This window comes from Bactrocera tryoni, chromosome 3 (genome assembly GCF_016617805.1).
Source record: "Bactrocera tryoni isolate S06 chromosome 3, CSIRO_BtryS06_freeze2, whole genome shotgun sequence".
Lineage (NCBI taxonomy): Eukaryota > Metazoa > Arthropoda > Insecta > Diptera > Tephritidae > Bactrocera > Bactrocera tryoni.
In genome coordinates, this window is record NC_052501.1 from 25,949,459 (window position 1) to 25,976,028 (window position 26,570).

Sequence of the window (26,570 nt, forward strand, 5' to 3'; positions counted from 1 at the left end):
AGTTATGAGAGCCGTCTATAGGAGCCAAAAGAGAGTCAAAAGCTTAACAATATGACAACAGCGGTGGCAAACCTAACTCAAAAGACGGTGGATCTACAGAGTGAAACCGGACATCCATTCGTGGATCGACAGACAACATGTGGACCTGGATTTCCACCAAACTTAAATACTAAGTGGACATGGGTGCTTTAAAAGCTACTTGTACAGATTCCATCACCTCCTTACTCCAAATTGTCCGACTTGTTCAGAGTGTTTTGAATACTTTGAGTATGTACAGTATTTGTCCGGAAAGTAATAGGACTGATTTTCTTCCGTCGCGATTGTACTTCGGAGCCTGGATTCGGTAGAGGGCGTTCCTAGCAAACGCGCAGGCGGCTGGTAAGTTGCTTCTGAGCATCTGGAGAGTTTGGAGGGGCGGGAAGAGGTCGCTGATTAAGACCGGATGAATGAGCAAATTCAAAGTGAAAACGATGCTCATTGTCTTTTTTGACATCAAAGGCATCATCTACCATGAATTTGTTCCACCTGGACAAACCGTCAACGCCAAGGTTTACGTGGAAGTCCTTAAGAGACTCAAACGAAGGGTCAATCGGGTCCGCAGCTGAATGGAAGTTGTACCACGACAACGCTCCGGTTCACACATTCTTTTTTGTGAACAGAGACTTAACCAAGGCCGGCATTCCAACGCTACCGCAGCCATCCTACAGCCCAGATGTGGCCTCACCGGACTTTTTTGTTTCCTTGAAAAGGCCGACGAAAGCGGATCCAAGCATCATGCACCTTGGCTCTCAAGGCTATACCGGAGAATGCCTTCCGTGACGCCTTCAATGTTTGGAAATCGCGCTGGCAGCGCTGCATTCACGCAGAAGGAGCCTATTTTGAAAGTTTTTAAAGAGTTGCAATATGATTGGTTCAGTAAATGTTTTTTAATCGACTCAGTACTATTACTTTCCGGCCAAACCCTGTACTTAATCAGGTGGTTCCATGTGAGAGTCTGGAGTTGGGAGTAGGTAAGGTTTAGCGGCTTGCAGTTCCGCACTTCGGCCTACTTAAAAAAAGATTAAACATAAAAAGAAAGTGAGTTGAAAAATAACCAAGCTACCGCAGTTGTGTATGGGCTAACTCAAGACACCCCTTTCTATCGTCATATCGCCCTCGCACGAATCACATAAAGAAAGTAAGCGCGACCTTGATTTCGTGACGATTTCACATCATCAAATTTTCCCAAATTACGCTTTCGTAAATCACAATTTGAGCTGCAATTTCTAAGCTTGCCTTGACGGCCAAGAAAACAACTTTGAATTTGGTAAACAAAAGTATTTTTCATAAAATGCAGTCAAAGCTCACAACGTGCACATTTTCACCAAAGTAAAACCGCAATGCCAGCAATTTGCATAAATTACATTTCAGCATTTTTGGGTTTATTTTCGCGACGTAAAAATTTCAGTTATTTATTTTATAGCAAAAGCGACAACAACAACAACGAATAAACATGCAAATTGCACAAATTGTAGCGCTCATAAGAAAGTCATCACCTCGCACACACACACACACAAACAACACCACTGACACCGCTTTGTAAGGCTGACAGCTAACAAACCGCCTGCACCTCTGCTTAGATAGCTTAAGACTGCCAATAGAGCTGGCAACGCTGGAGAGTGGCAGCGCAAGTGGCGGCAAGGCGGCTGGGAGCCCAATAAAACAGCCGCGAAGACACGGCAGCAGGCGAGCTCGAAGAAAAGCGCAATTTATGGTGTTAAATACTGCCAAAGGCGCTGCGTGTGTGTAAATATGTACATCTATATATATGTGTGTGTGGCAAGCGCTGCAGGAGCGACGCATGACGCTTGAGTGCAGCCAGCAATTCAGCTGTCGGTTTGTAAAATTAATTCCAAATTTATGCGCACAACATTATCAAGGCGACAGGTGCTACTACAAGTGCCGGCAACGGTGTGTGTGTGTGTGTGCGGCTGGCTGCCTCGAAATATGTGTCAATGCGCGGCGGCCTGCCTGGCGCTGCAGCCTTCATGACGCCTAAGGCTTGGCGGCGCTGGAAAGGTGCTCCATAAATATGTTTATAAGAGCACACATACACATACAATGCATATACAACACGCACATATACATATACATATATGTAAGCACATACACACATATAGCAGTACACACACACACGAGCAACCGCCAGCCACACGCACCTGAACTGGTTGGAAAATCGATTATTCGTTTTGTGGGTAATTGAATCAATCGTTGGTTCCGTTTTATTAATCGGTTGTTGCTGTAGTTGTCGTTATGCATGTTTTTTGTAACAACAACTTTGTTGTTGTTGCCTGCTGACGTTTAACATGTGCCATTTTCACGTTGTTGCAGGTCCGTCAAAAGTAGGTGACGTGTGCCACTCCAAGTTGATGCCGCAAAATGTGGCACATATCAAAAAGTTTATTTGTGCATGGGTGTGTGGCATGAAAGCGTGCATGCATAACGGTCATGTTGTACATGCCAGCGCTGCGTAGTTAGTAATCAGATGCGATTTCACTGATTGATCATGAAAATGATCCTTCGATAGGAAGAGCATAACGCGCTAACGGTATCTAATGACAATGTGAAAGCTCAACTCATATGTCGTGCATGTGTATGTGTGTTCGTTATACTTCAATTCACTTGTGCTTGGCTACTTTATTAAAATGCTTGCACGTTTTTACGCTTGATTGGCGGCTGTCATGCCTCACCGTTGCAAGTCAGCTAATTAAATATTAATTAATTTTTATAAAGTTTTTGTTCGCAAAATTTCATCAGTGGAATTTGTGTTAGAAAGGTTGAAGATACTACTTTTATATCCTTTAGTAATGTTTTCCATTAAAATTATATGCTATCCATTAAATGAAAACGAATTAATGTTGCAAAAGTAGAGCTTTCATGAAAGCTCATGCGAAAGCTTTTGAAAGTTTCCTCGTATTTTTTGATACTCATATTTAGAAAGTTGAAAAAACTAATTTTATATGCTTTAGTAATGTTGAAAAAGTAGAGCTTTCATTAAAGTAGCTGCAAAAGCTTTTTCTTCTTTTAATTTTTGATATGCACAGTTAGATAGTTTGAAGAAATTACTTTTATGTGCATTAGTAATGATTTATTTTATGAAAACTGCAGCGAAAACTTACGAAAAAAAAAATATTAATAAATATTTATTTAATAAATACACCATTGCGAAAGCTTATGAAAGCTACTTAATGATTTTTGATATTCTTCGAAAAGCTGTACAAATAATTTGTAGTTATGCTTTAAGTATTATAATTGTATACTATGAAGTGTCTTCTTTGAAAGCTGTTGCGAAAGCTCATCATAATCTACTTACTATTTTCAGTCTACTTTGAGAAGCTCAAAAAACAATACGTATGCCTTTTATTGATATTTTTTTACAAATATCTGTTATCTACAATCTTTTATAATCAGTTTCAAATTTTAAACCTTTATGAAAGCTCGTCAAAGCTACTTTTTGGTATTCTTAACATAGAAAGACTGCAGTAAGAATTTGTATAATTTGTAGTCATGCTTTCCTATATAATAATATATGTACATGTGCACTCTCAAGTCTCTTTTATAATAAGTTTGAGAATTTAAGCTTTCACAAAAGCTTATCAAGGTTACTTTGGATAAAATTCATATATTTTGACTGAGAAAAGTGGAGAGACAAGTTAGCTTTATTTTTGGTTTTATTTAGGAAGAATAACCTCTAGAGTATTTTTAGACTTTCAACTTATTTTTTATATCCTCAATATATACCCTGTTTAAGGAAGGAATCGTCGGAGACCGTATCAAATACATATAAATGATCAACGTGACGAGTTTAGTCAATTTTGCCATGTCTGTCTGTATATATGTACATAAGTATGTATATACTCTAACTAGTCACTCATTTTTTCAGATATCTATCTGAAATTTTGTAGATATCCTTTTCTTTCTAAGAAGCTGCTGATTTGTCGGAACCGCTGATACCGGAACACTATAGCATATAGCTGTCATACAAACTAAAGGATCAAAATTAAGTTCTGGTATGGAAAACTTGTTTATTTGAGGAGATAGCTTCACGAAATTTGGCGTGGATTAATATCTAAGAACAAACTGCAATCTTCCTAAAAACTGTTTATGTTGGACCACTACATCACAAAGCTGTCATACAAACTGGCCGAGGAAAATAAAGGCCTTGTATGGAAAACTTTTTCATTTGAAGAGCTATCTTCAAGAAATTTGCCATCAATTATTTTTCAAGGCAAAGATGCAATCTCTGCTAAAATCGTTCAGTTCGGACCACTATAGCATACAGCTGCCATACAAACTGAACGATCAGAGTGAAACGTTTCTATGGAAAACTTTTTCATTTGAAGCGTTATCTTTACGAAAATAGACACGGATTATTAATTTAGCTAACAGTACAATATCGGCAAAAATTATTCATATCGTACCACTATAGTATATAGCTGCTATACAAAGTAAACAATCCAGTTCTTGTTTGGAAGCTTAGTTTTATTTGTGAAGGGTACTATAGCTTCGCTCTGATTTGATTGATTTGCGTTGAGTGCAATATACTGTTGAAAATTGTTTCATTTACAATTAAGCTGTGCCTTATACAGCAATAGATACAAATGCGACTGTCAACTTCCTACTTAAGAGTTGTTAGCAGAAAAACGCCAAACAATTACCACTAATTTCAAGGTACAACGCGTTAATTATTATAAGTATATTTATATTTATATTTATTTTTGTATTATATACATTTATGTATGTATGTATGTATGTTGTATATATATGTATGCATGTTTGTTTATGTATATGTGAGTAGTAACAATAATAAAAGTGCGTACTATCATTACTCATTAACGGGTATTATGCACTTAAACTGAATTATGATTGATCATTAGAGCATTTTCGAAATCATTAAACTTGCTGACAATGTCTCACAAGCGAAAATGTAACAGCAAAGATCTAATAACAATGCGAGCACAATTGAACTGGACGCTTCAGCAGTGACATGCAGATATGTGCATATATTAGGGTGGGCAAAACAAAATTTTTTTTTATTAGATGCCGTGAAAATAATGTATTTTTGGTCACCCTAATGTAAACACATACATATGTAACATAAGTCTCTTTTTTCTCATTTTTTATTAGATGTCATGAAAATCCCGTATTTTTTGGATCACCTTAATGTATGCACATATGTTAAATCAGTATTTCCTTTAATTTTTTTTTGTAGATGTCGTGAAAATCCCGAATTTTTTGAACCACCCAAATGTATGCACATATGTTAAATAAGTATTTCCTCTACTTTTTTCTTAGATGCCATGAAAATATTCTATTTTTGGTCACCCTAATGTATGCATATACTATGTTACATAAGTATTTTTTTGAATTTTTTCTTAGATGCCGTGAAAATCTCGTTTTTTTTGGACCACCCTAATGTATGCACATATGTTAAATAGGTATTTTTTTAATTTTTTTTAGATGCCGTGAAAATATTGTATTTTTGGTCACTCTAATGTATGCACATTTTGTACATAGCTTTTTTTATTTAATTTTTTCTTAGATTCCGTTAATATTACGTATTTTATTGGACCACCCTAATGTAATGTCACATAGTAGAGGTGTATATATGTATGTATGTTAAACCCACACTTGGCCTAGCCATCGCCTCCAATCAACCTTTCAACTCGGTTATGATTAAATACCCATTCAAGGTTTTCGCAGTCGTTTGGAAAATAAATAAATTCAAAAAATAAAAAATAAACAAAATATGATTAAATAAGGAAAAATTAATTAAAATTGACAGAAACAGTCAAAAAAGCAGTCCAACATTTTAATTAAAAACTTAAAATGCGCTGCAGGCTTATTAACAAGTCGTTAAACTAAGACTGATTGAGGCCTGGAGAAGTACATGATATTGACTATTGTGACATACATATACATATGATACATACATACATACATATGTACATAACACACATATCACTAAACTCCAGCGTATGATAAAACCAAAGTGTGTTAGCGTCAAATTGTTGTTTAATGTGTAAACAAATACGCTTGTCGCGGTGCGTTTGAAATGAAAACAAAAGACGCGGAAATGAGTGTGACAGAAGTCAGCAAGAAAAAACAAAACAAAAGAACTTCGAAAAACAAAAACAACAAAGAAAAACCTAACAAATTGCTGTGGTGACAAAGTAGTGAGTTTGACAAGTGTATAAAAGCGTTTAAATTTACATATATACACATTAATATGCATGTATACTGTACACACCGACATACCCCTTAGTGCAAGCATTTATAAGACCATATTTTTTAAGAAACTGTATATATTACAATAAAATTTCAAATGAAACTACGCGCAACAAAGCAGACTTGCGTGACATAAGAGCACACAATAACAACAAAAAAAGCAAGAAAAAGAACAACGAACATGTTTTCAAGCCAAAGTTGTTGCTGATAATTTACTACACAACAAATATAAACTTTGAGCATATAACTATATGTACAGTACATACAAGTATATACATACATACATACATATTACCACACCTTCGAGTCTAAAAAAAAAGTATCTTACTAGCTGCTAGCAACTAGCTGCGCATAATATTCTAAGTTTGTGTTAGAAAACCTGTTTTTTTATTTACCTAAACTTTGACTACGTAATTTGCGCGAAAAGCGCGAGTTACTAAAAATAAAGATAACAAAAACAAAAACAACAACTATGAAGACACGCGTAAATTAATTTCGGCAAAGTGAGCTGAACTTGCGAAAAGTTCTTTTGTAGTGTGCCGCAGTTGTTAGGTGTTGTCGAAATATTGCCAAAGCATTAATGTCAAAAAATTACTGCAGGAAATTGCAAAATCAAAATCCACTCACAAAAAATTACAAACAAAAAAAATTAAAAAAATTAAAAAAAACAAAAATTAAAATAAAATAATGATTAAAAAAAAAGAATTAAAGTAATAATTAAAAAAACAAAAAAAATAATATATTTTTGAACCCCTGAACCCTCCATCACGGTTGGTTATCATAAGTGGTTACATGGCTTCACGAGTTTAAGAAATACGATTTGTTTTATTGCCTTATTATATTCTACAACACCTCTGGAATATTGCCCTAAATTTTCAAGCTGATCCGAGTAATAGTTTCGGAGTTACAGCCTTGAGATCGTGGGCCAACTGCGCCGTCTTAAAAGGCGTATTTCTCGAAACTATGTTTTTGAAGTCAGTTGGCAAGATTTCTCGAGAACTACTCTACTGATCTTCATGAAATTTTACAAAAGTCTTTGAGATACAAGTTTTAATGACTTGGACGAACTATTTTTTTTTCGATTACAACTATTTACAAAAAAGAAATGTTGCGAAATTTTCATTTTTTTGTAAAAATGTCTGCCAAAAATTCAATTTTAAGTTTTTTTTCCGTCATTTAAGTTGTAAGTTAAGGTTTTAACTCAAACACATTTTTTTTGATTTTAGATGATCCTGTAAAGAGTTATCCAGCCAACGCGGATGCATCTTTCTTCCGAGGGGTCACCGGAAATGGCGTCACAGCGTCCGAGTTTAAAATATTTTTTTTTTTTCAAAAATTTCAGAATTTCTTTGTTAATAGTGCATGTTTGCAACAATAAAAAATTCTAATAAACATTTAATTTTTTATATGTGAAAAAAAGTGTTGAAAAAGGCTGTTTTTATCAGAGGAATACTTAGTAACCTCATAAAGGAGCTCCAAGTCATGAACCATGCCAAGTTGCTAATGGGGGTTACAACCTTAGCAGATTTAAATACATACATATGAGATCAACCGCTCTAGGGATAAATTTAAACTACTTATCGCATTCTACACTGGCCACTAGAAGCTGAAGAAGCACTTATACAACATGGGCCGAGCTTCTTCCGTAAATTATCGGTTCTGCGACAGGGAAGTTGGAACTCTAGAACATCTGCAGACGCAGGTTGAAGGCACTTGGATCCATGTTTTCAAATAGAGTTCAAATCGCTTCGCTAGCACCCCGTAGTATATTGGACTTTATCAATATGCTGGGGCTAGGTGAGTCTTTGTTATAAGGTTGCGGTGCATTCATTGTCCTTCAAAAATAATAAAGTTTCTATTCAAGTATTTGATTATAATCGACCGTTGCCTTGGAAAATAATCTGTGTTGAATTTTACTAAATTGTATATAGCTTCTTGGGGAGAAAAGGACGTGTGCACTTATAAACGTTAAAATTCTCCGAATTTCAATAACAAATCTCACGAATTGACCGATATTTTCAAAAACATGTTCGCTGTATGAACTTGGTTCCACATATACGGTAGTCCGTTGTTGACAATTTTGGTCATAAGATTAAGGTTAATTAAAAAGTCCCCGGCCTGACATATAGGTACTAGTAGAATTAAATCCACACGATTTTTGTTCTAACGTTGACGACCAAAGAACTGTATGAATTTATGTTGAAAAGAAAAAGAAAAAAACAAATAAGTAAGAAAAGGTCATTTAGGTTAAAATATAATAGTTTTGAAATTACCGTTGTAATCATATCTATTTTGCCTTATATCTTGACCAAATGAGCTTAGTAAATGCTTATGTAATATATAGAATATATATTCGATCTACCAATGTTTAAGGACGGGAGAAAAATCAAACTGGTATAAATTTTAGAAACTGGTATAAATCTCTGAAAATGGTATAAACCAAAGAAACTGATTTCACAGATGCTAATGAAATCACAACAACTGAAAAAATTACAGTAATTTGTATAAATTACATGAACTGGTATAAATAACAAAAACTGGTATAATTTCTATATTAACCGAATGACACAAGTGAATGCCCATTGCAAACATTATGCTTAAGACTTCAAATTATAACAAATAAAACGATTTTGAAACCAACGTTAGTTGTGGCTACGCCCAGTATAAGCTGGATTTGGCTCTCAACATATATAACTGTCAGTATACCTGTATATAAAAAGTTGTCTTGACCAAAAATATATCGATAAGTAACAATGGATGAAACATCGATCCATCAATTCACTCCGAAGACCAATAGACAGTCTCTGAAATCCCATCGTCAGTACTCTGATTGGACTGCACATGTTGGACCTGCTCCAAAGCGTTGTCGCAAAAGTCGGCTTCGCAAGGTTATGGCGTCTGTATTTTGGAATCCGCATGGAATATTTTTTTATTGACTCCCTTGAAAAAGGAATGCGATTCCATCAATAGCGACTTATATAAAGCATTATTGGACAGTTTGCGAAAAATGGATGTGAAATTTCACCAAGACAATGCATCGTGTCACAAGTCAGTGGAAGCTATGACAAAAATCCATGAATTTTACTTCGAATTGCGCCCGCATTCACCGTATTCTCCAGATCTGATCCCCAGCGACTATTTCCTGTTCTCAAACCTCAAAAGAATGCTCGCTGTGAAGAAAGTTTGGCATGAAATGTCAGTGTATGCCGTCGTTCGAGGTTCAGAGACAAAGTGACCACATCTTCCATTCAAACATTTTTCCAAATTCCTTAGCTTAACTTTTAACAATACTCCGAAAAGAAAATCTCAAAATATATTGCAACTAGAAAGAGCATCATCGAATGAAATTAAGTGTTTGAGCATAACTACCTTTCTAAACCGCCGAAGAATACAAAAACTTCTGGAATCATTAGTTTCTTAATATTAACTCCGCTTTGATGCTGATTGCGGACCGTCTTACTACAATAATTAAAGGGCGTGCACCACTGACGTAAGTACCCGTGAAAAAATCACTCGCACCAACTGTTGTTCCAAAAAAAAAATTCAATAATTAGTTCTTGTCTACTCTTCATGCTTTCATGTTAGAATTTTCATAATCACCTAAGGGTTAAACAGCAAAACTCATCAAAATTAACAGGAAATCTCATTCATATTTTCACACACATACACACTCACACAAATAGAAATGCTGTTACTCTTCGTATCAGCATTGCAACACTCGGAAACATGTGAAATCGGCACGCAAGATAACACTTAATGCTCGTTGTACTGAAAATGGGAGTAAGTACATTCTGAAACGCATACCCCGCTGTTTGTTGGTATGTTGCAAGCATGTAACTACAAATATTACTCAACGCCTCTTTCGCTTAGATAATCCAAGCGCTACACAGAAAGAAGTAGCCAAGAATAGCAAAAGTATTGCGGTACTTACTATTTACTCGGCTCACATTGTTAGATTACTGAGGAGTGAATATGCATTACTCGTACATCTAAATATACACACATAGAGCTATACATACATATTTACTTTAATTGAGTTAACTTAGTAAATATTGAATGAGAGTTACAAAGCTAACTTACGTCCCTGTAGTGAAAATCGCCGAAAGTTTCAATAACTCGATTTTTGAATAATTCCTAATGTTTGTTTTTCAAATCAGGCAAATGGCAACACTATTCCGAAATATTTCACTAAAGCCCTAAAAGCATTTCTTATTATAGCGATATAACCAAATTTTGAATTTTTTCGTTTATGGGTTCGCTCATTGGTTTAGAAATTTAATAATTTTGATTTTTTTCGTTTTTGATTTCGTTTATTCGTTTAGAAATTTAATTATGGTGGCAACCACGTTTCTAAGTTTTATATACATATATATATAAGCATGAAAGTACTATATTGAAATTTTCTAACAACAATAAATTGCAAATTGTTTTTGTGTTACTTAATTATGTAACAGGTGGCAACCCTCAAAAATATTATTTTCTTTCAATAACTTCAAAAAAAACTTTATTTTCTAACGCTTTAAAAGCACTTTTTATTATTTCTACAAAATTAAAATTAAAAAAGGTGGCAACTACGTTCTTAAGGTTTCATAACAAGACCTTTAAAGCATAAAATTACTTTATTGAAATTTTTTGACAACAGCAAACGGCAATTTAATTGCTTTTGACTTAAGTATGTAACAGGTGGCAACCCGCAAAAATGTTATTTTTATTCTATAACTTCAATTACTTTAAAAATTATAATAAATCCTTTAACCACACTGTTTTGGGATATTTTTGCCAGCTATTTAGGTATGAAATTTTAATTTTTTTCCTTTGCTATTGATTTAGAAATTTAAAAACGGTGGCAACCACGTTATTAAAGTTTCATAACAAGGCTTTTAAAAGCTTAAAATTAATATGTATGTTGAAATTTTATAACAACAATAAATGTGAAATCGTCTCCTTGTTACTTAATCATGCAACAGGTGGCAACGCTCAAAAATATAATTTTCATTCTATATCTTCATTAACTCTGAAAAAATAATAAATTTCATAAACATACTGTTTTGCAATTCTCTTGATTTTATTTAATTATAAAAGCAGGTGGCAACGCTACATATTTTTATTTTACAACATAAAAATTATGAAAAGTTTGAAAATTCATAGCGTACCGTTTTGTAAATTTATTGGTTATTACCTATTTATATACAAGTAAGCAAGTTTATAAGGTGGCAACACCAAAAACTATTTTTTTCACGTAAAAATTTTCAGCTAATTTATAGAAAATAAATAAAAAATTTCATTAGTTATTTTTTGCCATTTTTATTATTATAAAAAAACATATGGCAACCATTTGTATAAATTTTTTGGTTTTTGTCATCTTGATAATGAAAAAATCTAAATTAAAAATTTCATTGATTTTTTCTTGTTTTTGTTTTATTATCAGAAAATAATAAGTTTATTGGTTATTACTTAAGTATATAAGCAGGTTTATTAGGTGGCAACACCTAAAAAGTATTTTTTTTTAACCTTATTATTATTATCAAAAAAAAAAACAAGTGGCAAGCTTTTTATTGTTTTTTTACTTTTAGTAGTCCCGATAGTAAAAAATCTAAAAAAAATTTCATGAATTTTGTTTTATTGTCTAAATAAAAAATTTCATGAATTTTTTTTTATTTTTTTTTTTTATTATTACCAAAAAATGTGGCAACCATTTTATAATTTTTTTTGTGGTCTAAATGACTTCAACAATTTAAAAATCTAAACAAAAAATGTCATTAAGGATTGTTTACCTTTTTTATTATTATCTAAAAAAACATGTGGCAACTATTTGCAATTTTTGTTTTCGTTTTAGTAACTTCAACATTGTAAAAATCCAACTAGAAGCTTCACTAATTTCACTTTTATTAAAATGTTGTTAAAAATTGACGAACGCATGTACCGACCAATAATTTTCCTACTGGGTCTCTTTACAAATGAATATGCCTTTGGTGCTGCTATACAGAATCAAAGCTATAGCGGAGCTTGAAAGAAGACCCACAAACTCTGATTCGTGTCAGAATCTTATCAAAGCTAGAGCTGAGAAATCTCGCTGTGATAGGCATAGATACACATACACACAACTGTGTATGCGCAGACGGCATGTGTGCTTGTGGCAACGCAATAAAACGCCAAAAACAGATAGCGAGGCGAGAAGTGTCATCAAACAAAGTAGCAGCAAAAGGCGAAACAAGAACAACACAAACACAACTACCTACTCACAATCGTACAATTTTGTGGTAGGCATCATACTACATAGGCATACAATTGCTTATCTATGTGAATATGGGTGTATGTGTGTGTGCGCGAGTTTGCCCCAATTTCGCTGGAGTTGCAGACGCACGCTCGTATGATTGTGATATTACTGCCATATTTGTTCACATTTGAGGCTTATCACACTCAGCACACTTACAACAACAACAAGCGGTGGCATAACATAGCCCAGCACAGTATGACTTGGCGTGGCATGGCATAAGATCGGAAGCCGCTTAGGGCGCTGTGCGTTTGTTAATATGTTCATGTATGTATGTATGTATATGTGTGATAGTAGGTAAGCCCCCAAGTGTACAATTTATTTATAATTTATACGCGTTTGTTGTTGTATATGTGTGTGCAACAATGTTGCCGGCGGCTATTGTCGCTAGCAGTCAGCCGGTCGACAGCATTTCGTCAATGTTGCCGTCGAACAAAAGCAAAAACCGCATTTGGGCAAAGCAGAAAGCAACGAAAAAGCAAAAGCAACAACAAAAAAAACATATTCAAATCGGTAAAATATGCAGCAGAACAACTCTCGTGCCACAGTCGCATAAATAATACGCGAAAGCATTGTGCTGCCAAAGCCGCATGCCAGCTGCAGATCGGCACCGGGAGCGTATTGCCAACATACTTACACATATGTACATACATCTAGAAATTCATGTACATACATACATACACACATACATATACATAAGCCGCTGAACTGTGTGGCATGCATGTTGTCTGCCTTGCTGTTGTTAGTAGCAGCGGTAGTTGTTGTTGTTACTGTTGTTGCGCCAGCTATTTTGCGATTATCATTATCATTCACGCACACATATCATACGCAAATACGCGAAAAGCTCATAAATTGCAAGCGTTGTGAGGCAGAAGCATAAATAGCGAACGTCGGCGGTTTTGTTGCTGCAACCGACACACACACACATATGCATACAAACATACTATATCCGCGTATGAATTTGGATTTATCTCGGTGTCTTTTTGTTATTTTGTAGTTTGTTATTTGTTTGCTGTTTTTGTTGCTGTTTACATTGTGTGCCACGTTGTCATAATTTTACGCAGCTTTTATTGTTGTTGTTGTTAGTGGCAGATACATATATACTTATGCATATCAGCAAATTTATAAAGCGCTCACATACATTTACATGTAAACATATGTACATATGTATATGGATATGTGCGTATGTGTGCGCTTAAATATTTCCTTTTGCGCCCTTTAGGTACTGTGCCACTCCGGTATTTTTACGTTGACGACCGAATAAGAGTAAGAATTTATGTAAAAAAAAAACACAAAATGAGTAAGGAAGGGTCAAGTTCACTTGGAACCGACCATACATTCATATGATCTTATATGCTTATGTAACATATGTACATATAGACGAGTTTTTCGATTCGCCAAAGTTTAAGAAGTCGCAACTAAATCGAACTGGTATAAGTCTCATAAACTGGTATAAATCACAGAATGTGATATAATTTTCATAAACTGATATATGTAAATCACACAAAGAGAAACTGGTATAATCACTATATAAACCAAAAGGCATAGTTTGATGCCCAGTTATAAACAGTGTGTTTATGATTTCAAATTATACCAAATAAACTGGCATAAATTGTAGAAGGTGGTATTTTATTCTTAAAATGACACAATCACACAAACTGATAGAAACCTCAAAAACAGGTATAATCACTATATAAACCGAAAGGCACAGATTGATGCCCAGTTATAAACATAATGCTTAAGATCTCAAATTATACCACATTAAATGGCTTGCTCAACATTTCCAATTAAACCAAATGCAATAGCGTCGAAAATACCGTTATAACCATAAGGCTTGTTGTGTCTTATATCTTGCTCAGATGATCTTATATGCTTAAGTAATAAATAGCAGATGTCTTCGCTTCGCTAAAATTTACGGAATGGTAACTAAATCAAACTGGTTTACACCTCAAAAACTGGTATAAATCACAGAAAGTTGTGTAAATCCTTAACACTGATATAAAACTCAGAAAGCGATTTACACTTCTTAAACTTTTATAAATAACACAAACTGGTATAAGCTCTTAATGAACCCAATGGCACAGGTTACTAAGAGTAATCAGCTTCATTTATACATAGCTTAATACATATTTCTTTTCTTCATTAAAGTTTGAGAGCTGGGAAGTCGAACAAAAAATTGGTATAAACTGGTATAATTTGGGTGGTATAATCTAAAATAGGTAGAAGCAACCGATATATACATATGTAATAAAACCTTCTGATATTTATAACATGTTTGAGATAAAATCTTTTCCCAAAAATTATGTCTTTATTCCTTTACTTTTAACTCCTTAAATTTCTCTTAAGCAGATGTTTGCTCTTAACATAATCAACTGCATTTATACATAGCTATATAAATACAAAATTCTTCTTTCACTCGTAAAATCTGGAGAAGTAGCGAAACGAACAAGCAACTAGTATAAACTGGTATAATCCTGTTGACAGATCCTAAATGAGATTTTCAACAGATATGCATATCGATTTTGACTCAAATGTAACAATCTTGACGATATTCTTAACGATCTACGAAATTTAGAAACGGTTGAAAACCTAGTGGGCTGGTTTTCATTATCAACTTAACAAATACATTCCAACTTTATCTTAATTATAATCGATCTAAGTGTCCAGAAACGCAAAGGACACCATTTAAATACACATGGGTCCACATTATCTCTATTTCTTTATGTCCTTTCAAACAACCGTTGTTCAACAAAGCCATAAAACCCTTGTACGATACATTACGCTGGGCTATGATAAACATTTTTGGCAAATGAGCTAAAAAACGAGCACACAGCACATTAAGCAGCAGAAAAATTTTGCCAGCGGCTCATTGACTTACTGTCCTACTCTGTCGTTCTTTCCGTGTCACTCATTCTACCCAGTACATGTAAGGCAGAAGCTAGGGCGCAGCATTATCGTAAATTTCACGCAAATGTACTAACATTTACATATTTAGGTATGTATGTATGCATATGACTCGGCTATAAATAAATGTATATTTGGCTAAAAGTAAGACTGCTCTTCAATGGAACTCTACTTGGCCTAGGCTCACAAAACGTTAAAAATAGTTAAATGACACCGCACTGAGGGGTAACATAGTTGGTGAGGATACGTTAATTATTTTTGTTTTTAGATACTTATCTAGGCATACATTTATGATATTAACAGCTCACCACTTCCAATCGTAGACCAAGTATCCTCTGGGTACTTGGGTAGCCGAAAACCCGTTTAAACCATCCATTTGAAGGCGAGCTAAAGTGAGAAGGCGAAACATCCCTCCATAGGGTTGTATGCTAGGTTTGGGACCCGCCACGTAAACAACACCCCGAATAAAAAGATCAAAACAGTGTGTCTACGTCAAGAAAGAAGATGAACAGACATAAAAAAAGACCTTATGAATGAGGCAAGAGTGATAGCGAATGCATCAACAGTTCGCCGGAGGCTTAAAAAGACAACAAAAAACGGCCGACGTCTTGCGAAAACACTTTTTTGAGCAACGAATGAAAAAACCGCCATATACACGAGCAAAAGCGCATGAAAATTGGTCGGTTTAACATTGGCAGAGCCAATTTTCTCGGATGATATCCACCAGGGAGAAAGGTTCAGCGGATAATCTTAAAAATCACAGTACAGGCTGGTCTGGGGCTGTTTTTATATGTTTATAGTGGAGTTCATGAATGTGATTAATTGAAGGGAGGAGTCAACTGTGAGGCCTATTCAAAAATGCTGCAAGCCAACATCGAATAACGGTATCAACACCAAAACGAGGCCACCTTTCAGAACGATACTGCGCTATCTCAGTGCTCAGCCATGCCGCGGGTCCATCCATCTAACCTAATCTAATTTTGATCTTCTACCTTGCCCCGATTTAAAACCCAACGAAAACCTATGGATGATTATAAATGACCAGGCAGCCGCACAGAAGTCGAAGAACCAAAAGGACTGTATTCTGCCTTTTTGAAGATATGATGATATGGAGCTCGGATTACTGCATAAGCTCATATCGTCAATGTCAACAAGAATGGCTATGACTAAAGAAGGCATGACAAGGTACTGATTGAATTATTTCACAATAAATAGAGTAAAATTGTGAAATAAAGACAAAAAATTTCTTGATTTTAATAAAATAAGCGATTATAATTTTTTCCATGTTCTAAATCTCAAAATATTGTTTCCCAAATTAGGAATGAATTATTTCTCTCTACAAAAAGCTCAAAGTCTCTACTTGCAACTACTTTTTTCTTATCTTTATTTATCAAACATTTTCACAACGCAATGCAGAAACCCCAACCACCGTTAGCCACACACCAGGCGTGGTTATTCATTGTCAATGTGATTCAATGAAAATTCCATAGAAAACAAAAAAAAAAAAGCAAAAAGCAAAGGGCGCCTCAACGCTTATCACAAATAAATAATTTCCAAAGAATTACCAAAGTAATTTATGTGTAATGCAAGCACATTAGTTAAATTAATTAAATAACGACTGGCATTTGCTATCAATCAAAGCAGCAAAAACGAGCTACAAAAACAAAGACAAATAAATTGAAACAAAGGAAACGTCAACAAAATTAGCAAGTATATGCCATTAGGTGGTTAGGCAGGCGTTTAGAATATCAGGAAACGACGGACTTTTGGTAGATTGGTTGAAATACTAGGGGGGTTCATAAGTACCAAAAAAAATTCCATTATTATTAATTTGTGTGAATCATTACATCATTGTATTACAAGATATGCTTTTGTATTTTAATTTTGGTGACGTTTGGCGTGTCTTATAGGGTGTTCCACAAGTTCATATTTTTAATAAACAGCTTAAGCAATTTTATATTTTAAGTTAGGAGCAAATTTTTGCATTACAAACGTGGCATTTCCACAGAATAAAGCTTTTGATGGAAATTTTTTTCACATTGGTGACGCTTATTGATTCTTAAAAGGTGTTCCACAAGTTCATATTACTTAATAAACAGCTCAAAAAACTTTATTTTCCAAGTGGGGTGCAAATTTTTGCAATACAAACGCACCATCTGCATAGAAAAAAACCTTTGGAAAGAAATTATGCTTAAATAAGCTTTAATTTGACTTTTAAGGACCAACCTAAGACCAAACTTTGTTTAAAACAATGTAATTAATGGTATATAGGTGAGCTATAAGCAATTTTTTTAGTAAATTGATAAGCAGTGGAGTGGCTGAGTGCCTGTGGATTGCAAAATTGTAGTGAAAATTACAAAAACACAAACAAATACATAACTGTTATCGAACGCTTATCGATTTCGTAATTCAACTAAAGTGCTCTCAACTCAGAACAACTGCGCTAAATGAATGAATGTGAGCGCAGCTAGGTTCGTAAGCACGCTGGTGTGGGGCTGAGGGCTTAAGGGATTGCAACACACGTTTCCTAGATACATATCTACATATACATATATTTATTTGTTAACACTTATCTATAAAACTATTATTTCAATATGAACTCTATCAGCAGTCAACAATATCTACTTGAACCACACTTAATCGGCAGCAAAAAAATTGTCTGGCTTACTGTCTCTCCTTCAGTGTAAACATGCATGTTTGCGTGAATCAACCGCTGTGACGTTTCAAGTGCCGTTGATAGCCACAAAATATGAAGTTATTAACTATAACACTGCGTACAGTGACAATGAAAAGTATGACGCTGAAGATGATGATGATGATCAGGCAAATAAAACAGAACAACAAAAATCAAGAAAGCAATTAAAATTGCAGCAACAAATGTGTTGTAAATTATGTGTGTTTGTGTTGTTGTGAATGAAGCGATCATTAAGGCAATTGACAAGTTCACAATCACCATACAATTTACTTCTCAAGTCCACACACACATGCAAACACATATATTAATACAGGCGAGTTTATTCACACACTTTCTCGCACTCCAAAGCCCACGAGGGCCCACTTCGGTTACCGAGAGTGGGAAAAAAGGAAATTATAAGTTTTATTTTCATAACAAGCATTGTTCAGACGCATGTTTTTGTTGTAACAAGCAATTATTGAAAATAAAAATGAATGCATGAATGAGTTGGTGGGCAGGCGGCAAGGCGAAAAGTTAAATATGCGTGTGTACAGATATAAATAATAGACCTCTGTGACAACTTACAAGCAGTAAAGGGTGTGTCAATGGGTATTATTGGTGTTACTTATGAAAGAATAAGTGATATATTACAACAAATTGAGTTTTTTGGATAAAATGTATGAGAAAATAGAAATTCTTTCTATACTTTCTAGATATCAGATTTATGGCTAATTTTTTCTTGAAGGTAAGCTTAAGACCTATCATTTGTGATCAAAATATTCTTTGTAGAATATGGTTGGACGAAAGCATGCCCAACGATTGAATTTTAAGTGTGTTCTGTCCAATCCACAAAAAGGGAGATCCCACTATCTGTGCCAATTACCGTGGGATAAATCTCATCAACATCTCATAAAAGGTTCTAGCGAGCGTATTGAGTAAAAGATTAAAGCCCACCGTCAGCAAACTGATTGGACCTCATCAGCGTGGCTTTAGGCCTGGAAAATCCACAACTGGCCAGATATTCACCATGCGCCAAGTCTTAGAAAAGCCCTGTGAGAAGAAAATTGACACGCCTCAGCTCTTCGTCGATTTTGGCAGCACGAAAAGGAACTGTTTTTATGTCGCCATTTCTGAGTTTGGTATCCCCGAAAAACTGTAAACTGACATTGAGCAACACCAAAAGCTCTGTCATTATGGGAAAGGACCTCTCCGAACCGTTCAGATAAGGCGACTCCCTATCGTGCGACTTCTTCAATCTACTGCTGGAGAAAATAACTCAAGCGACAGAGTGTACAGCTGCTCGCGTACGACGATGATATTGATATCATTAGCCTCAATAACCTCACCGTTAGTTCTGCTTTCTCCAAAATTGATAAGGAAGCGAAGCAGTGAACGAGGGCAAGACGAAATATCTCCTGTCAACATACTAAAAGTCGTCGCACTAACGACTTGGCTGCCACGACACTGTCGACAGTCATAACTTCGAAGTCGTATATAATTTCGTCTGTCTTGGAACCAGTATTAACAGCAACAACAATGTCAGCCTTGAAATCTAACGCAGAATAACTCTTGCCAACAGCTGCTACTTCGGATTGAGTAGGCAATTGAGAAGTAAAGTCCTCTCTCGACGAACAAAGACCAAACCCTATAAGTCACTCATTATTCCCGTATTGCTAAATGGTACAGAGGCATGAAAAATGACAATATCTGATTAGTCGACGTTACGAGTTTTCCAGAGAAAGGTACTGCGGAAGATTTATGGTCCTTTGCGCTTTGGTCGCGGTGAATACCGCATTCGATGGAATGATGAGCTGTATGAGATATACGATGACATTGACATAGCTCAGCGTATTAAAAGGCAGCGGCTACGCTGGCTAGGTGATGTCGTCCGAATGGATGAAAACACTTCGGCTCAGAAAGTATTCGACACAGTACCCGCCGTGGGAAGCAGAAAAAGATAAAGACGTCCATTTCGTTGGAAAGACCAGGTGGAAAGGTATCGGTTACACTTGAAATCTACAATTGGCACCAAAACGGTGTCTACGCGAATAAAGAAGAAAACGATTTATGAAGAAGTACAATAAAATGCCAGCTAAGTTCAAAAAATTGCGATTATGCCATACTTTGTGACAAATGAAAACTCAATAATCCCTATTTGGATACCCTGTATACGTGAATAATGTCAATGTACTTTAAACATATGTAAACAAGATACAAAACGCATCACAATTATGGCAACCAATCATAAAAGTAAAAGCATATCTCTACATATACATATATATTTAAGTATATATTATATGTATGTATATATGAACATATATATTTGTTGTTATATATGACTAACCATCACATAAAATGCACGTGGTTCGGTTTAGAACCTTGCTTTTTAGGAGGAAAGAAAGTAGATGGTTAAGATAACTTTTCGATAATCTTTCAAAACATTTTTGGATACAAAAATCTTATTTAAAAGAGTTTGATGTTGGTTTGGATAACAACATGACCTTTAAACTCTTATTTAACTTAGCATAATGAAAAGGTTCTCTTTCACAACAAGGTTCAGCAGTTTGTTGATACGGAAAGTATTTCCAAACTACTCAAGTTCTGAAAACGCCAGACACAAATATTTCACATACGTACATATGTATGTATGTAAATATAAATACTTTCGACCTTTTGAAAAATACTAAAAAATCCCAAAATTCTAACTTCCTCAAGTCAACAAAAAAAAACCACAAATTATGAAGGTCGACTTAATTGCATAAAATATGGGAGAAAATACCTGACAGGTTTAATGAATAAGGGCGCGAAGGTGTCATGAATTGTTTGAGAGTTTGAGGGCGGTACCTGAAGCAATGAAAACGTAAAATACCAGCACCCGCACCATAAGAGGAAACAGATGTTGCGCTTAGAATATTTTTTGAAGAGTGAAGGCAGCTGGCTTTGGGACACTTGTGGGAACTACAAGGGCGAAACAAAAATAGTTTCACACAAATTTGTGAACATATGTACAAGTATCTACATACATATGTACATACTATATCTACTTGATGTCTATATGAAAATATCGTTCAACGAAATATGTTGAAATAGCAAACGAAGTTTGGAAAAATCAGTGGAAAAAATTAAAAATATATATTTAAAATGCTTGTGACTGCAACACTTCATTGAAAATTTTATGAAAAGAACAGTTAAAGAGAGTTTGATGATAACTAGCGATAATCATATAACTGCTTACTCTTTATTTAATATTGGTTTATGCCAGTTAATGTGCTTTTTGCCAGTTGTTTGTCCGATTTGCCAATTTTCATATGCAGGCAGATCGAATAAAACTGCAACGAATTTATTTTCCATATTTTGAGAATTTTAAAATAAAAATTAACGTATCAGTTTCGCACACTCACAACAAATGGTCTGCTTAAGTTGCCCAGACGCCACAACAAAATATATTAGGTAGTTAGTCATATGCAGTTGCAGATAATTGGCTACAATAACAGTGTGTGACTGACCTCTAACGTTAATTAAATTTCACATTGCTTGATGATTTTCTAAAATTAGCTAATTATAGTCCAGGCGCTAGCTTAATGAGCCACTGGCGCTAGCTGATGGTCAACAGGTATCAGTAGTTGCAATTTTATTTGCAAATTCAATGTCAAGTAGTGTGAAGGGCTTTATGTTGTACATAATATATTAAGGTATTAGTGAAAGCAGTAAAAAAAGTTAATCCGTTAAAAATAACGCGAGAATTTACACTGCGTCATTAAGTGAATCATACTAAAGTATAAAACTAGGTAAATCTAATTAAAAAGATTCTAAACAGAAATTAAAATTTATTCGAAACAGGAAATTTATTTGAATATTAAGTACTCGTACTGTTTATTAAGTGCCTAATTTACTAGAGGCCGTAAATTATGGTACAGTAGAGGCCCGCTAATCCGGACATGGCCTAATCCGGATTCCACTGTAATCCGGACAGGGTTAAAAAACTCAAAATTTCTATTATGTCCCTTGTAATCCGGACCGACATTCTCTATCCGTATTCTCTAATCCGGAACACATGTTTATTATTCACTACATTCGCTTTTATGTTTTATTGGTTTAAGTTTTTTTGTTTTATTGGAACATGTGTATTATTTGTTATAATAAACAAACAGAAATTTATAAATATTTTTTCATAATACATAGTTCTGGTATGTCTTTGGTAATCCGGATTTCCTTATATTCCGGATAGGGGCCGGTTTTAATTGATCCGGATTAGCGGGCCTCTACTGTATATGCTTTCGATGCCTTAAAAAAATGCAGCAGTGAATTAAATTATAAACGTAGGTATGTAAACAAAATGGACTCACAAAATAAAATAATAGTGAATAGTGAGGTATATTCATTCAGTTATTCCTTTTTTAAGCTCAAATATAATGCGCTGAGGAGGGCGAATCCAACAAGGCTGGTATGAAAAAAAATGGTGAAGTCTCTAAGACAATTCCTTTTTTTCTATGTTGGTACTTATTTTTTATTTTTGACAATATATGCAATATTTTATTTTTCTGATTTATCAGGTGAAAACAGGCAGCCCTTGTTTATTTGCAGAAATCGATTAAAGTGTTATTAAAAAGTAAGAAAACTAAAGCCTCGATGAAAATGTAGCATTATCGTTACTAAAACAGAATTTTTAAAGTGTAGCTACATTATACTATTAAAATCATTCTAAAAAATTGAACTAACAACAAGTTAGCCCATCCCAACTAGGCTAGGTTTTGCAAAACTTCGCTAAAACTACAAAAAGAATGTTACTTAAGAATTCAACATGCATTAACAGAGGTAATCGAATAGTTTACAATCCAGTTTGGTATCTTATAAATTTTGTTAGTTCGGGAAAAGTCTTTTTTTCGACTACAATTATTTGAAAAAAAAATGTCGCGAAATTTTCACGGAAATTCCAATTATAATTTTTATCTTTTGCCCAAGTTCTAAGTTAAGGTTTTAACTAAAACGCATACTTTTTTCACTTTAGATGATCTTGAAAGGAGTTATACTGCCAACGCGGGCACACATTTTTCCGTGGGGTCACCGAAAATGGTGTCGCAATGGCCGAGTTAAAAATACTTTCTGCTAAAAATTTCAGAATTTCCTTGTTAACAATAAAAAATTATAATAGAATATTAAATTTTTTATATGAGAAAAAAATTGTTGAAAAAATACTGTTTTTTACCCGGGGAAACCCATTTAACTCCAATTTAGAAGTGTTCGAATAACTTCGTTTTGGCAAGTTGGTTTCAAATTGCTTAATAGGTTTGTGAAATATGCTCATTAAATCTATTATATGCCAATTTACCGTCACTTGTCACTGGGATACCTTTGTAGCAAATAACGGTTTCGTATCTTAATTTTGAGCTTAGTTATAGCTCTTTACATATTTTCGCTTAATGTCATCTTTTTTTGGCACGCCTATGAACCAAGTCGACCTTATGCAATGAAAACTTGCCTTAAGTGCCAAAGACCTTATAGTCAAAGATTAGCCACGATATCTCAATGGTTATATGTACATACAACACTTTGACCTTGATCTTGATTTGTTTTAGGTACCACAAACAACATTTAAGTGAACAAATTTATAATATTCTATAGCAAGATGTTGCGAGCGTAAAAAACTAAAAAAAAAAATCTAAAGATCAAATTCGATTATTCAGAGCTCCTGTTTTACATAAAGAATTCAATAATCATCTTATTAAAATTTCGATTTTTTATTTTGTCAAAGTAAAACTATTTAGCTTTTGTGAATACAAATTTGCACCTAATAATCAAATGAAATAATATCGCAGAAAACATAACAAAATCGCACAATTTTTATAAGAAACTGTTTCATAGCATTAAGCAGTTTTTTATTTATATTTACATAAGTTTTGAACATTTTGTTTAATAATTTTATAGCTTTTTTATAATTTTTTGAAATAATCACCTTTTTACCACCCAAAAACCAGTGTGAAAATTCGTAATTCATCATGGATTTACTCTCCTACCATCTTCTACGAAATTCTATGACTATTTTATAATTTTTTATTATCACTAATCAATCATTTATTCACATTTGCCCAACTTTTAGGTGCTAGTGCTCCAAATAGCACAAAACTTATTTGAATTTAAATGTATTTTTTTTAATTTGGAGCATTATCTTATCACCGAAAGATAATTAAAAATATATTAAAACTTATATTTGCATATATTTACCTCAAAAATAACGACGCTGTGAGTTGAAATGTGATTTTTAACAAATTTTCTTCGAAACTTGTTTGCCTTCGTTTAAATTTCTTAAAATTCACTTGTATTACTATAATTAGCACAAGAATTTCTGTATTTTATAATCACTTATTAAGCCTATTTGCATTTATCGCGTACAACAATATTTGTACATTCATGTATGTGCATGCAGTAACTTGCAGAACAATTTCTTTGCAATAAATCTTCGCTTATCGCTCACAATTCAACACTTTCACAATTTAGCGTAAATTTCTGCAACATTTCAGCATTTAATAAGCACATTTGCCCACAAATAAATAATTTCCATTTTACACACACTTCATTTGCGATAAACGCATACAATGGCGGCTCGTTACTTGAGCTGGCCGGCCTTTGGCTTGTGACTCCCGGGTCTCGCCAACAACAAGCACAGCAATCTAAAAGGGCGAATATGCACGATAATTAACTTTTCTTCGTTGTTGTTCACTTGATTTTGATGAATTATAATGAATTTATTCGCGTACGCGTTGTAAGTAGTTTTTTCGATTTTGCCTTTGCGACTTTGTTTTAACTTTTTTATTGCCTCTTGAGTTTACTTTTTTGCTGTGTAATAATAAATTCAACAACTGCAACGCAAAATGAAGCACAACGAATTGCCGACACAAAACGAACACACCGACACTTACATATACTTATGTTACAAAATGCAGCACAAAAAGGGGGAGGGTAACACGGCACTACGTACAAAGTGCAGCGGCAGCGCAGCGACCAGCTGACGTTTATTATTTATTGTATGCGCTACACTTATGTTTGTATGTGTATGCACGTCTAGGGGGTCTGACCGGTCGTTAATGTTGAGAATGTTGCGCGTTTGCCGGCAAAATATGCAACAATTGCAGAAATGCTGGACGCGGTGAGTACTACGACTGCACTGCTAGCTGGCAGCTGCGGCACCGACAACTGCCACGATTTCGCGACAGGTGACAGCTGTCAATATTTGCCCCTGCAACGCACACAAGGGATTAACTATTGCTCACGCACATTTGTTGCGACACAATTTTCCTCGTTTCTAGTAGTATTTCTAATGATTATTTCCATTCAAATTAAATACACCGAAAGTTGCGAGGTTCGTAGCGAGAGAATATGTAAGACACACGCGCACGCACTTGAATATCGTTTAAATTATAGTTGGAGAAAACATATCAAAAATTACTTTGGAGTGTTAGAAAAATTGAAAGAAATCATAAAACCGAGCGACGAGAAGCGAAGTTATTTCACACAACATCCAAACTAAACGAACAGACGACGAATACTGAATTCGCTGCTGCTGCTGCTGGCCAAATGCTACGCCAGTTACTTGCTACGACTCCAGTGGCAAAGGCAAACCTGCTGCGGTGCACTGAGAGCGCATGCATTTGCGTGGCGGCAGAGAGCGTCTTCCGGTGTGGTGTTTGCTAGTGTTGAGCGGTACGCGTTGAAATGGAACGGAGAAGAGCAGCAAAGTTGAGTGGGAGAGACCACTTCGTCTGAGTTTTATTTAAGTTGGCACGAAATGGTAATGAAACGTTAGGTTTTATAGTAAGCGTTGGGTGGTGGGGGGCGTTTGCATTGTTTGTGGAGGTCGTTGGTGCAGAGCGCGTATAAGAGTTTGCGAATGTTGTGAAAGAGGAGGTGAAGTAAAATACGAAAATGCATTTGTTTGTGCTGAAGTCGCAATCAGCTGTGCGGCGGCGAATAAAACGTGTGTAGAAAAACAAAAAAATACAACAAATAAGAAATACCCGTGGAATAATAATAATAAATAAACCAACAATTTAATAGCGAGTAAAATTAAATTAAATTAAAATTAAACATAGAGAATCGAAATTAATGATATGAAGATAGTTTGATAATTTTAAATACATTTTTTTATTAGTGCACCAAAAAAATATTGTATGCACGTTCGTGTTAACGTCTGTGAAACTGCTTCCCGACTACCAGAATATCATGAAACTGGCGATGAGTCTTCGATCTATGCTTACGACCCGGAAACTGACAATCAAGCGGCCGAATATTGAGACAAAAGTGAGCAGAAGCCGAAAAAACATGTGAAAGCAGGTCAATAATCAAGGTTATATTGGCAGTTTTCTTTCATTATCGACGTGTGGTGCACTCCGAACTCCTTCCGACCCGCCAAAATGTCAACATGGAATACTATTTGAGTATTATGGATCTAATATG

At 34.7% G+C, this 26,570-nt stretch overlaps 1 protein-coding gene across 2 annotated transcripts in view; it reads right to left on the minus strand.

Annotated features, from left to right (window-relative positions):
- The window catches only part of LOC120770919, a 175,313-nt gene extending 149,669 nt beyond the window's left edge, over positions 1 to 25,644 (minus strand). For both annotated transcript variants that reach the window (XM_040098616.1, XM_040098615.1), the window contains exon 1: positions 24,342 to 25,644. The gene's annotated coding sequence lies outside the window, so the exon portion shown is untranslated. The remainder of the gene's footprint in view (positions 1 to 24,341) is intronic.
- Positions 25,645 to 26,570: the final 926 nt, after the last annotated feature.